The 14,246-nt window shown below is 40.1% G+C and overlaps 1 protein-coding gene and 1 long non-coding RNA gene across 4 annotated transcripts in view; one reads left to right on the plus strand and one right to left on the minus strand.

Moving 5' to 3' along the window:
- The window catches only part of LOC137599715 (uncharacterized), a 39,345-nt gene extending 25,209 nt beyond the window's left edge, over window positions 1-14,136 (minus strand). Inside the window, exons 1-2 of the long non-coding RNA XR_011036853.1 lie at window positions 14,114-14,136; window positions 13,836-13,911 (exon numbers count right to left, since the gene is read on the minus strand). This is a non-coding gene — a long non-coding RNA (uncharacterized lncRNA). The remainder of the gene's footprint in view (window positions 1-13,835; window positions 13,912-14,113) is intronic.
- The window catches only part of fbxw7 (F-box and WD repeat domain containing 7), an 87,288-nt gene that overhangs the window by 48,966 nt on the left and 24,076 nt on the right, over window positions 1-14,246 (plus strand). The gene's annotated exons all lie outside the window — the stretch shown is intronic.

Genomic DNA, 14,246 nt, shown 5'->3' on the forward strand with positions numbered 1-14,246 from the left:
GTTGCTGTAAACATTTGAGAAATCTGCCCCTAAAGTTAATGTCTGGTTTGTAAGACTGACAGTGTTTTTTCACAGCTTTACCTCAGTACTTCACCAAATAAAAAAACATAAAGACATATTGTGTTATTAAGAAAAATAGAGAGTGCCTTTCTGTTTGTACATATAGGTTAAGTGAATATTGCTAGAACTGTTAACTCTGGTTCAACTTTTCCTCTCGCCCTCAATGAGTAGGACGTCTCCCTTGGATTACGAGCGGTGACCACATCTGTCTTTCTGTCTGGTTTTATCTTCCAGTGAATGCCTTATTAGACATTGAAAACCTTTGATGGTGTATTCATTTTTATCTTTAGGCAAACTGAATAGCTGTGAGCATAATATGGGAGAAGCGCAGACCATGTGACGATTTCAGGGACTGGCTGAAGGCTCGGTAACAATCCATTTGTTGTAAGCGCATCTCCCCTGCATAACAATTAAGCAACATCGCCACTGAGTGCATCGGAGACAGATGGCATGGCCAGTACAGGAGGGAAAAACTCTAGAGGTTGGGCTGTTTCCTTTTAAAGATGGTTATTTCCTGCTTTTTGGTTTCTGACGCCTGATGTTACTAATATACTGAAATAACAACCTTCATTATTAGAAATTCCCCACACACACCTGGATAAGGTTTGCGAATTTGTCACATTTTATATAAAAATGCCCGTATTTCTGTCAAACTGAAGCTGTCATTAGTCGCCTCCACACAATTCATTACTGAATGACAAATCCTGTATTGCTAGAATTGTTTGACTGTAATAGCAAACAAGAGCCGTATCCCTGGATGAGGCCAGAGGCAGCACACTGCAGCCTTGAGGCCAGCAAGAGCGAATCCTGTTGCTAGGCAACATTTTGCAGATGGAGGGGGGGGGGGTGGCGGCTAGTAGCGGGGTCCTCCACTGTTGCCCACGCCCCCGCCTGTCCTTCGTCATCATCGCGTCAAGATTAGATCTGCCTGGCCTTGAATTATTGATTTGATTGTCCCCAAGCACCAACATTTTACTGTGGTCGTCCTGCCGCCATTGACCGCTAATCTGCTATTTCTTCAGATTGAAAGAATGAAATAACCCACATTTGCAGAAGCAAAGATTATCTCCTCTTGATTTTAGCTATAAATCTTGACATTGTGCAGTTTATTTTATGTGCACTTTTGATGATAGAAGAAACTGATTGTATTCTCAGTACAGCATATATTTTCTTCCCTAAAGCCTAAAGCCGCATGGTGGCAGGCAGAGTTCTTTAGTCCCATCACTAAAACAGCTAAAGATTTTTTACTTTTGTGTGTGTGTGTGCCGTCTCTACAGAGCTGTGTGTTTGGTTGTTGTTGAATTCTGATGCCCGACTGTGATGAAGCCTTATTTGTTTCCTGAATGTCTAATCTGCCAAGTTCATGCCTTTGGCTACCCACTGAGAAGGGGGTCCTTGTTCTGTGTCTGCCTGGCCGATCCCAGTGGCTGCTGCTGTCCCCGGCCTCTTGTGCACATTAACATACAGCTGTCCCACAGGATGTAGTGAGAGACTGACATCCATGAGCTTCAGAGGGAAGCTGGGCACTCCCTCTCCTCTCCCAGATTCAACTCACAGACAGCAGCCGCAGCAGATGGGTTGTGGAGATTAAACCACTAGGCACATGGCAGCTATTGTGCACTGCCTATTGTGATATTTATAGGTTGTCTATAGGGTCGTGGCTGAATTGACGTGGTGAACCCCGCCTCCTATACGTGAACTCTGTCGGTGAAAAGTTTTGCTAATGATAGCATCTTTCGGTTTTCAGGATTATTGATCAATATCCAATGTTCTGAGAGGAAGAGAGAATCAGAGTGCAGATCACACGACGATGTTAGCATCATCTGCATTACACACTTGGTGAAATACACAGGCACTTTAACTGACACCTAATTCTTCCGCAAACGCTCACACAGCACAACTAATTTGTCTGAAAAATCATTTTAAAAAAAACCAACCTCCTTTTACTCTAGTTTTACAGGAGATTGTTTGCTATTTCTGGAAATCCATCTTTTTAAAATCAAAGCACATGTTTATTGCTGTGATTGAAAATTACCAGCTGCGGTGGAGATGAATGGACTTGGAGTTGAGTGCTAGAAGCAGCCTGAGAAATTCAGTAATTTCAGTGAGATTTTTTTTTTTTCCCCAGGAAGATACAGAATATTTTCTGAATAGTTTTGGTAAACTGCAAAAGTACACTATAGCCCCTTGACAACAACTCATAATGGAATGAGTTGCTTTGTATTTAAAATCCTTAATGGCAGCCTGCTTTGAGTGAAAGGTCAATGAACATAGCAGAAGAAACTGAATGTGACTGGTAACCCTTCACCTTTATCATCCTGTATCAGAATTTAGCTGAGGGTTCATGATGTTTTTGCAACCCAGTAACCGCGTACTTGGATTGAAATAGTGTGTCAAATTTGAATCTTCATGTAAAAAAGAAGCAACAACCATCCACCTAACATAATCAGTTGAAGGCTCCTTGGTGGAGTTACAACCACTCTTCTCAAAAGGGGAAGAAAGCCCTCAGATTGTTGCATTGTTTGTATGAATCGTTTACATAATTCAAAAGATAACATAAATAATTCTCGCTATGATATTCTATGGCATTGATTTCAAAAGTCTTTATGCATACAGCATAATTTAAACTTTAAAACTTTTGAGTGTTTTTTCTCTCTCTATTGATTGCCTCTTGGAGTGCCTGCAGCATTTAAAGAAAAGCATGTGTACCATTTCCATGCCATCTGCTATTTGGGCTCCTGCAGTAGCTTTATCATCGCCCACTGGCTAGATGTCGCTTTAAGGTACACGGCTCATCAAGATGAATGATCTTCTTGGAAATGAAGTGTGGCAATTGAAAGCTTTTAACTAATAATACACTTGATGCCCTAACGAGAAGATTGGCTTGCTGTATCATGTTGCACTGCTTGTTGAACTGACATGTTTTGAAGTTAATCCCACACCCTTGACCTTATACTTAAAATGCTGACATCATGATTGTTCTCCAGACAATCAGTACTCTACTCTCGAGATTTTGCCAAAGGGAAATAACCTTATATCCTCAGTCCATTTATTTTTTTAAGAACAGGGTCAACACAGTGGAGTAATCAAACTCCACCCTTTTTACTCAGAGATCTCAAAATGAGGTAACAACTGAGACCCTTCTCGAGCAGCCCTTCTTTAAATTTAGACTGAAATAAATCAATATTGGCACAACTCTGGTCCAGTGTGTAATTTTTGATAGTGGCAGCGTTCCACAGGCAGAATTTTGAAGAAAACCAAATGTAATTACATTAATCATGTTAAAGCATTTGCCTTTTGGCAGTTGATCTCATCCTCTGCTTGAAGCGTGAAGAGCTCCTGGACCCTGACCTTGGTAGCTTTCATAAAAACTGGTGAAGCTCTACCACCTTAATCAGTCTGTGTATAAGGTTTGCATAATTTTTTATGAAAGCTCTGCAAACAGACTCTTAGCATTTGATCATTGCTGTTGCCAACAACAGAAGCATTTGACAATTGTGTCTGCCTGTTGCATGACCACATATTGTTCTCTTGTTGCAGGGGTCTTGGGTGAGAAAAAAAAAACAGCGAGCACAAAGTCTAGCTCTTAAAGTTGCTTTTCCAAATGACCCCATATATTCACCTCTCCTCATTCAATATCTGCCGGATGGGAAGTAAGAGATGTACCTCCTGTGTACTTTGGTGTGTAGGAGACTTCTATGTGCCGGAAGCGATAGTACAGTATGTGGAGGCACCTTAAAGGAAAAGAATAAGTCAATGTTTGAATCAATTCAGTGACATATAACGACTGATTTTCAGTGTAAACCCTTTCTTGAGTTAGTTCACCTGCAGTAACAGTGAAATGTCCTGCTAAAATATTCTGTAAAGCAAGTATTTTAGCAGTATATCCTGTAAAGTCCTATATTCCAGTAAGTGTTGTTGCCCATCATGGGGCTGATCACTCTTCAGAGGTCCCTTGCTGCCTACCCTCACAGCCAGACCAATATCCACCTCAAACCTCAGTAGATTTATGGCAACCACCTACAACATCAGGCTTACCAGCTCTTACTGCTGACCTGCACGATGCATTGATTAGAGTTATTCCTCGCTTTCATACTATATTGCGCAGTTCTGTGTTTTTGACGATGGCAGGTTTTTATTATGTTTGAAGAATCCCTCAACTCCTTTGTTAAATAGACTTTAGTATTGTCTTTGTCTCTTGAGGATATGAGTGTTGTTCCCCTGATCAAGTGTCATGTCTACTAATAAAGAATACTTTCTAACTTGCTCACTATCTTTGCGCTGATGCATACAGTATGTCTCTGCTGTATACAATCACTGCAGTATCAAGTCTGTGTGTTTGTGTGGGAGTGAAACAAATATGCTTAAGAGGTCCATCCAAGGTTCACTGCTCCTCTGTCCTTCCTGAAATGAAACATTTATGACCCTTGACCCTTGACATTCTGTGCAGCCTTTTAAATCATTGGAGACACATCTCTCTTTGCATCGCTGTCATCCATCTGACCATCCACTAAAGACTGCCTCAGCATCATACATTGTCAGAGCGACAGTGTGGCTGATTTTCTTTGGGACAATTGGGTGCCACTTTTCCCGTTTTTATATGTTTCAGTCGTGATTAATTTCCCTATTCTGCTTTACCCAAAATGCAACCTGCCCTTCTATCCAACCCATCTAGCAGATTAAATTTTGTATTTAGTTTCATAAACCAAATCTTTGCATTACTTATGATCTTATTTGACTGCATTTCTCTCTCCCTGAGCAGTTTGCCTCAGGCTATTATTTAAGTAATACCTCCACATCTTTTCTATTCAGTGTGCCTGCTGTCTGTATCTGTTAATAAGGGGAGGGGGTTGTTACAAGATTTATTCCATTGATATTTTATATCACCATACATCTCTGTCCAAATAATATGATAGCAATAGCAAGCAAAAAGAAGACAAATATGTGTTTGATTTTCATCTCCTGGGAGAGTGTTGCATCTCCCTGCAGACAAAGTTGCTTTAGAATTCTCTTGGATTTGACTGAATGTATATGTGGTCATGCTCAGTCCAATCTTCAGTCAAGTTGCATTGCCGGTAAGTTGCATCATTCATCTTCATCAACAAACAAACAAATGATTCATGCACTTACGTGTGCTACTCTTTTTGTTGTTTTTTTGTTTTGCTCTATTTCGAAACTCATCCGCATGAGCTTTGTTCTGTCCTTCATGGCAGTTGATCACAGTCAAGTTAAGCTCTTAAAAAAAGCTTGCTGTCACCCTCTCTGCTGGTGGTCCATCATGATAACAAGAATCTTTGACACTTTAAACAAGAGGTTTGTCTTTCAAAGCACAACCACTTGGCACACCCTACCAGCATCAATGTCCCCTTTCCTCACTGGAAATTGGATTTCTATGTCGACATATGAGTCACTCATTTTACAGGCATCAATGTGCTTTTCACTGTTTATTTATGCCTATTCTATTTGACCCGAGAAAAAGGGGTTACAACAGAAGATCTGTGGGCTTCACTTGGGACTCATATAGTTTATTTCATCATTAGTCAAGCTCCCTTGTCATCGGGATCCACCTTGTTTTAGTCTCTAGAAAAGGCAGAGGCACGATCATTTTTCTCTCTAGCATCCTCCTTCCTGAACTTCTACACGACATTTTAAAAGTTGTTAAAAAGCAGCTCCATTTATCTGCAGTGACGGGGATACGACCCTGCTCTCTTTGCTGTTTTGATCCTCACCACTTGATGTTGAGCAATACTCTACAGTCTGCCCTTTGAAATTTATGGCATTTCTGTCAGTAGAACACAGATTTTTCAAGGAAACCTTTTAAGGGGCACTGCTAAGACGGATGGCACCAGACAGAGGATGTTCAATAAGAATGCATATTGCTTGTATTAGCATTGCCACTCACAATAGAGAAAGACTTTTTAAATGCAAAGCCATTCTTTTATCAAACAAGCTCAGAAATGGTAGATGTAGTCTTTTTGAATGTTAACTTTACACATAGACCCCTGAAAAGCATAGCTAAAAATACAGTATATATACCTCTGTGAATTTTACACTATAGGGATTAGGCAAGTTATAGATGTAATTTATAATAATGAGACAAACAAATTATATTGTGATACTCTAACAAAGTCGGTTAGTCATACAAGCAAAAACAGGTTTTTCTAGTTTTCTGAGGTTTGGTCATAATCCAATCATATCTAAATATCACAAATATATCTAAAGTTTTGATCAGATCATGGTACTAGATGAAAACTAAAGTTCATTCTAAAAGACAGTGAAAGTGTGTTTTGAATTTTTTTAGCAATCCCAAATTCCTCATGGAGACACCAGAGGACCGTCAGACAAAGCTGATGCATTTTCAGTATTTTTTATTGTAACATCTGTGTAAAGAAAATGTTCTTATCACAAGTATCAGCAAAAGTTGTGTGCAAATGTTCTCGTGTCCAGTTTTTTGTGACCTCACAGACCTATTAATCCCAAAACATTGGCAAATCATCAATTTACGAGGTTTTTTCCTTTTTTTTATTCTGACATGCTGCCTAAAGAATCGGAACCCCTGATCTACTTAGATTAAGACAGTATCTCATTTCAGATCATGCTCAGGCGTGCTTTCTTTTAGAAACCATTTATTTGGAAGAGCAAATATGCAAGTGGCTGCTTTATGGGTGAGATAGAGGGTAGTTTGGATAGATGGTGCTCCAGATGAGATCAGTATCACAATGGTGTTAAAATACAGAAGGCTGTGTGATTCATGACTTTCTGCAGTTCTGTAGAGTTTTAGTTCAAGGAGCACACCATGTCTCCACATTTTCCCATCACCTTCAAGCAAATTTAGGCATCTGCAGATGACAGAAAACACCCAGCAGGCTCAATTTGGCTCGTTTAGCATCATCTGGGATGCATAGTGGTAATTATGGATCATTAAAAGGGTTTATTCATTTCTGTATAAATGGTTATGCCAGCCCTGGCCAAATTACACCTGGCTCATCACACATATTTCCGTAGCCTTTTTTTCATTTCTGAATGAGATGTGACGGCTCAGGCTGAGTCCAAACGCAAAAATAGATGGGCTTATCTTTTTTAAAGGATTAGAAATTGTAGAAAATATTAATACCTCCATGGAGATTTTTTCTTCATCTGCAGTTTGACATGTGTGACCTCCCTGTGTGGTACTTACCAAAGATATACTGCAGTTTTGCAGAAGTTATTCCACTTTGAGAAGTTAACTGCACAACCAAATACTTTTAGACATTCCAAAATGTTGACCTTTCTCCCAGTGGCTCAATATACATATTATTTAAGTTAAAATGTTCTTTACACATTCGGATTTTACCTCTGGTGGTACTGTCTGGACACCATATGACACCTGTTGTATGTCCTTATGAATAAACTTGATAGTGGAAAGGTCCTTTAAGCGAGGAAGGTGGTGCACTTCAGAGAAGTTGCCTTGTCAGAATCTTCCAGACTGTAACTATATTGGAGGTCAAATGTAATAAGGAACAGCATGAAGAAGGCTATAGCTGTTAGAGTGTCACTTTTTTATTATTACCACAGTCTCTAGCAAAGTAGGGCCACTGAGTTGATGGATGATGCTTTGGGCACTTGCCTATGGCCTTAGGATTTGTGTATAAAACTCGTGATGGGACGGCATGGCTGACAGCATTAACCAAGCTTTTAAAATTCAAAGAAACACATATTCGGCTATTGATTACTTCTACTTCATCAACGCACCACGTTTTAACACCCATGAGGAAAGATTAATGATGCCTTGTCCATCTTTACCTCCGCTTTAAAGATTCTTCTCAGCAGGACTTGAGCAACAATTGAATGTCGTCCAAATGCCCTTGTAGTCCCACTGAGAAGAACTGTCGTCTGCCAGGAGGTGCATATTAATCACCTCAGGTGTTATTGTGTGCGTAATTGCCAAAATTTTTTTTAACAAATGTGTCTTTTTCTGTATCCTCATGAGTGGGACGGACACAACTCTCCAAGTGACAGAGTGTATTTAACAGAACTGAAACATGACAGTTTATATGGTTTATTAGCCAATGAAAGGCGTCAAATTTTTGTATTGTCGTCTTTGACATTCACATTTTTTATTTAATACAATTTTGATGGGTAAATGTGGAACAGTGTTGTTGATTCAAATGCTGATCTCTGTCTAGTGTACATTGTGAGTAGAGTTGATATGTCCTAAAACCAGACTATTTTACTGTCTATGGGGAAATCAGAATCTTGGTCCTCTTATTACCGCTCCGAGGAGTCAACTTTAATAGTGCACATCACTGAATAAAAAGACTGGATGTCAGCTGGAATGTTATGACAAGAGACGGAACAGAGGTCTAGACATTGTAGTACTTTTAGAGATGTCGTCGCAATGGAACTAAAAATTTGAAATCTAAGAAGGGTCACTCTGATTTTAAGACACATGCTTTCTTAATACTTTTTATAAACTTCAACCCTGACATTTTTTTTTTTTTTTGGCATTGGCAATGTTTTTCTACTTATTGTTAAACCAAACGTCAAAGAAATATATACCTGACCTTTGTGTTGAAATGGAGCGGACTGTGGAGGCGTTTGTGCCACACTGTAAGAAGTTTAAAAATTAATAGAACTCTAGGAAACAACATCTTTCTAACATTCTAAGTATTTTTTAAAAAATCTTTTTGTTTTAAAGTTTGTACAAACTGTTGTCCGTTAATTATTTTCTCAGTTTATCAACTGCAGCTGCTTGAATTTCCAACTCGTAAATAATGACCAATAATTGCAAATACTGACCATGTTCCTATTTATTTCCCAAGAAGCTCAATGATGTAACAAGGATGATACTGCTGGTTCTTGCTTTAATTTCTTTGTCGACATGACCCTTACAAAGTTGAATGTTTGAGTCGCGTGGGTGGCTGTGGAATATGTTAATTCAACACCATGCAGATAATACTATTATTATCCTTTGTCAGAATACCATGATCCATGGTTTCCTTATTCATCAAACCTCCCCCACAGCCACGGCATCTGTCCAGCCTGGAATGGAGTCACACTTCACCTTTTCAGAAAATTCTATTTAGTGGAGACCCCCAGTCCTCATTTTTTCCACTGAAGGGAGAATCGCACAATGACATGGCTCCGTTTAGTGATGCATCACTGCCCAAGAAGTATTTGCCTCCTTCAAGTTCACAACCTCACTTTAAACATTTACTTAAGAAAGCCCCTTTTCTCCTGTCGTGCAGAATTTTCCCCCCCTTCTCCCCAACATCTGCTCCTTTGGAAAAAGGATGCCAGTTGTCTTCCTCCAATCACACTAGACAGGTGTTAGACCTGCGATTCACTCCTCTAAGTTTTAAATTATTTATCAGTGACCTAAATTAAAATTAATTTGACAATTTAGAGAAGTGTGGCGCTGCAGCTACATTTATTTTCTTAATTGCTTTATCTGCTGATTACATTCCTGGTAAATAAATGAATTGTTTGGATTGTGGAGTAAAAAAAACTTCCCCCTGACCGATTTCACAGCCCTATACTCATCAAAAACTAAGAAAAAGCATGTTTAGTTGAGAAGTTATAAATATTTTGTATTTTTTCCAGATAGTTTTCTCCATTATCTAGTCATTCACCATTTATTATCTAATTAATAAATATGTTCAGCAAGTTTCAAGTAATTTGTCAAAATATTTCAATTGCTTGAAAATGTGCACGCTATTTAGTTATTGAAACAGTTTTGGATGTGTGGATCCAAAGACATAAGTAATATAATGTTTTCCTGTAACCTGTGCTCTGAAACAATTTTTTTCTTTCAGGTTAGACATTCAGTAGTCTGTTAATTACGTAATCAGATACTATCAATAAACTAACAAGAATTATAATCATTATTTACAGCCAAAATACCCTCATCCATTGTAAAATATTCATCACCTGTATTTTGAAACATCAGATGAATTTTTCACCTGCTGGCTTGTGGAGAATCTGTCGAGTCTCTTCACTGAAATATTTGCATTTATGTTGTGTGTTGAAAAAATAGAGATTGGTTTGACAGGAAAGGGTTTGCTTTGGATTTGCGTCTGTTCAGCAGGATTTTGGTTTTGATTTGCTGGAGGTATCACCGGGCAGCGGAGAGGGGGTGGGAGATTAATGCTATACCAACTGGCAGAAGGAGAACGACAAAGGAGGCCACAGCCTATTCAAAGGCCACAGTGCAACTCCTCTTGCATGCCAAGCATTCCAATGTGCTGTGTAAAGGTTCAGCCGGCAGATAGCTACGAGACGACCTTTCTCATGAGAGCCACCTTAAACAGACACAGACAAAACTCGTTTCACTGTCCAACACATTCAAAGTCCTCCCATATAAATAACCTTGTGAGAAAGGTGACTAAAACTAAAGGATTTTCCGTTTACACCGATACGTCTTCGAAGGATCATCATTTATATCGATAACTTCATCTTGACAAAAAAAATAATCCTGCATCCTTCTGTGTGGGATTACCATCTAAAAGGGCATAACGATTCAGAATGCGCCATTGTCTCCCATCTGGTTTATGTATTGTTTTGTTTAAGTAACTCTATCATCCTGTCTCACATTCCTTCAGATTTTACAAGAACTTTCTTGCCAGGCACTTTTTCCAGTAGCAAACCCCAAATTTTGTCTCGTTCCTGTTCCCTCAGTAATTTCAGGTGTAAACTGGGAGGGTCTGGAAGGCTGCCAGATCACAATGCTCCATCACCCGCGAATAAGGTCCTTTCCACGACCCGTGGTTGTGTCCCGTTTCCATGATCTAATGCAAACATCTTGTAAGAACAAGAGTGGAAAATGTGAGCGGTCTGAAGACGTAATAACAAGCCGATAATGTAATAACAGCTGATAACGTAATAAAATTGCCCATTTTTAAAATGTTATAAATGTTATAGTGTAATAACTGGCCAATAATGTAATAAATATCCTGAACCGATAAAGTAATACGTTTTGGCTAATAATGTAATAATTAGGGATTAGGGTTATTAATAATTATTAGGGTTATTAATAAATTATTACATTACAGGCCAAAAGTTTTTGTTATCAGCTCAGGACTTATCGGCTTTAACCAGTTTATTGACAATAGAAGAAGTAGCAAAATTATCTATTTTATGTATCTTTTTCACACATGTGTATTCATCTACAGGCCCTAACATGCACACACACACACACACACACACACACACACACACACACACACACACACACACACACACACACACACACACACACACACACACACACACACACACACACACACACACAGAGCCTGTATCCATGCAAATAGAGGAGAAGATGATAGAGCAACGGGCAGCTCCAGTGCCTTGCTCAGGCGCACTTCTGCAGTGCTCAGGAGGTGAACTGGCACCTCTCCAGCTACCAGTATACACTCCAAACTTTTTGGTCCATTGGCGGGTCTTGAACCGGCCACCCTCCGGTCCCCAGTTCAAGACCTAGCGGACTGAGCTACTGCCGTCCTTATAGCTGTGCAATGCTGTAGTCCAAATGTACAGGCTGAAGTGTGTATCTTAAACCAACACAGTGAGCAAGAAGTACTATTTAATAATCTCTCCTATCAGTTTGGTCAGACTAATCAAACAGAAAAAGAAAAAGGGTTCTTGTGTATTTATGTCACGTGACTAAACAAAGTGTTTATGTAGAGACTAATTGCCTAGAAAAGTCTGTAAATGTTCACGCGTCTTTAGAGCTCCTCTCATGAGGTTTAGATTTTTTCCAGTTGTAATAATAACAAACAGTTTTGAAGCCATTAACAGTGCATATTGTTAACCCAGCAGGTGCAATCACCCATTACCTACTTATACTGCAATGCAAATACTGGTCCGCTCAGTGTGTTTGCAAATAAGCAGGTGCAGCCAACGTGGGTCCATTCACGTTGGTTGTGTTAAAGATTATCATGACAAACATGAGAGGTTATGTTGGCTGGGATGATAACAGTCTTAAATGTAGTTAAGTGGAGTATGTTAAATGTATGAATTCATGGAATTGTGAAAGAGGGATCAAAATGACGAGTTTAAATTTAGTTAAAGTAGAGAAATGTGAGTAAAATGTACTTGAAGTATCATTTGAAGGACTCATGCAGACCAGCCATGTTGTACTGAATATTATTGTTATATTAACTTTTAATCAGTACTTTAATGGTGTACTTAATCTTAATAGAGTTAATTTAAACTTACATTTAAATACTTTGAGGTAGGGGAACTAGATATTCTCATCATGTTCAGCAATTTATATGATCTGTCCATCGTCAGAAAATGATTTGCATGTAAATTTTAACAGCAAACTAAAACGAATGACTTACCAATTATGATTTGGAAAATCACCTGTAATTATAGTATTTCTACAGAGACTCTGAACCATTGTCAGATAGGATCGTCTGAAAGATTCATATATAGTATACAGTATGTGTTATAAAAAACAAAACAGGACGTCATCCCTGTATGATCTCCCACCCTTGGAAACAGATCAGAGTTTGATCTGTTTCCAAGTAAAATGCCAGATTTAGCGATCCAGAATGTTCAAATTGATAGGGCTCACAGAAAACTTCACTACTGTGAGGCAACAAATAATTATGTTACAGACTGGAGACTACAACCAAATTGTAGCTGAAGCTGTGCTGATTCAATCATAGGCGTCAAATTTGATGCATAGCTGCAGGTTAAGGAGCTAAACTCTGAATAGTGAGATATAGTTTATGCATCAAATTGAACAATCAAATTAACAATGATACCAATGTGTTTCCAAAGTCTAGAGCTATGTTTTTATAGTTTAATGTCAAATCATGAGACCGATAATTTAAGATCTATGTCTTAGCTGTTATTAACTGATCATGACACACTTTTATCTATAAAACTCTGCTCTTAAAGGTACCCCCCCCCCCACACACACACACACACGCACGTCCATTAGTGAAATAATTATTCAGTAAAACATAGATCTTCCTGTTATTTTTAGGTCACAAGGCTTGAGTAAACGCCAGTAATTATTCCATACCTCTGTAAATACACAATACTCGTCAAACATTTGTTCAAGGTGTGTCGAAACTCCGAACCTTTGACTACCGTTGTGTGCTTTGCGAGGAGTCCGTCTCGACTTGTTCTGTTTATTCTACTTGGGGCTGAACGTTTTAAAAACAGAGGATTCCACCTCATGTTAATATCAGGAGCTGGTGGCCTCGGATGAGGCGCATGGATTCATTATTTTGCGCAACAAGTAGGGGGTCTACTTTTGGCAGCAGGACGCGTGCGTACCCCCACCCGGTTCCTCCCCGATACCCAGCTCCCATACACAGCGCAGGGCACACTGTTGAATGTTGGACTGCACCATTCCTCCCGTCTCCACCGGGGAGGCTGCAATCCAATCCTGTTTAGAGAATCCTCCGCTCAGCCTGGGAAGAGGAAGAGGGCACTGCTCTGCGCTCTGACGCGCTCTCCGCGCCACTCCTCCCCTTTCTGTCGAGTGTCACCCTCTTTCTCTCTCATCTGTTCACTCTCTGCTCGGTGAGGCTGCTTGGTGGGTGCACACGCCTCCGGGATCGTCGCATCGCATTGTTCGCGCACACACACACACACACACACACACACACACACCGACCGAGCCCCAGTTAAACCAGCGTGACACGGCGCAGCTAGTCTTCTTTTTTTTATATACACATACCGTTTTCCAATCCCTTTTACGCATGGAATCTACTGCACGCACGCCTGACCGGTAACGTGCCCGAGCATGTTCACATCAGAGACGGCGTCGGATTTACCTGAGAGTCCGCTGCCCTCCCACTGTCAGAGCCTTCTCCCCACCGCGCACCCAGATCTGGACTTCACCGATTGTCACTGAATAAGGAGAACACACCGGATTACAAGGATGGGGTTCTACGGCACTTTAAAAATGATTTTCTACAAAGTGAGTAGGCTTTTCTTCCCTGCTTGTTTCTACCCGTCAGTGTCTCCTCCAGTATCCCCCCATCCCGTCCCACCCCACCCCACCTCTCCTTCCCCGTCTCGTATTATTCTAACGTTTGACTCGCTCCGTCACCTTCATTATCTTTGACGCGCCTCTCACGGCGGATCGTGCGTCCACTGCGGAGGATGAACAGTGGTGTTGCAGCCCCCCACCCCCCACACACCCCCACCCCCAAGAAACGGCGCTTTTAATTGGATGGGCCTGT

This window comes from Antennarius striatus, chromosome 8, assembly GCF_040054535.1.
Source record: "Antennarius striatus isolate MH-2024 chromosome 8, ASM4005453v1, whole genome shotgun sequence".
In the NCBI taxonomy this organism is placed as follows: Eukaryota; Metazoa; Chordata; class Actinopteri; order Lophiiformes; family Antennariidae; genus Antennarius; species Antennarius striatus.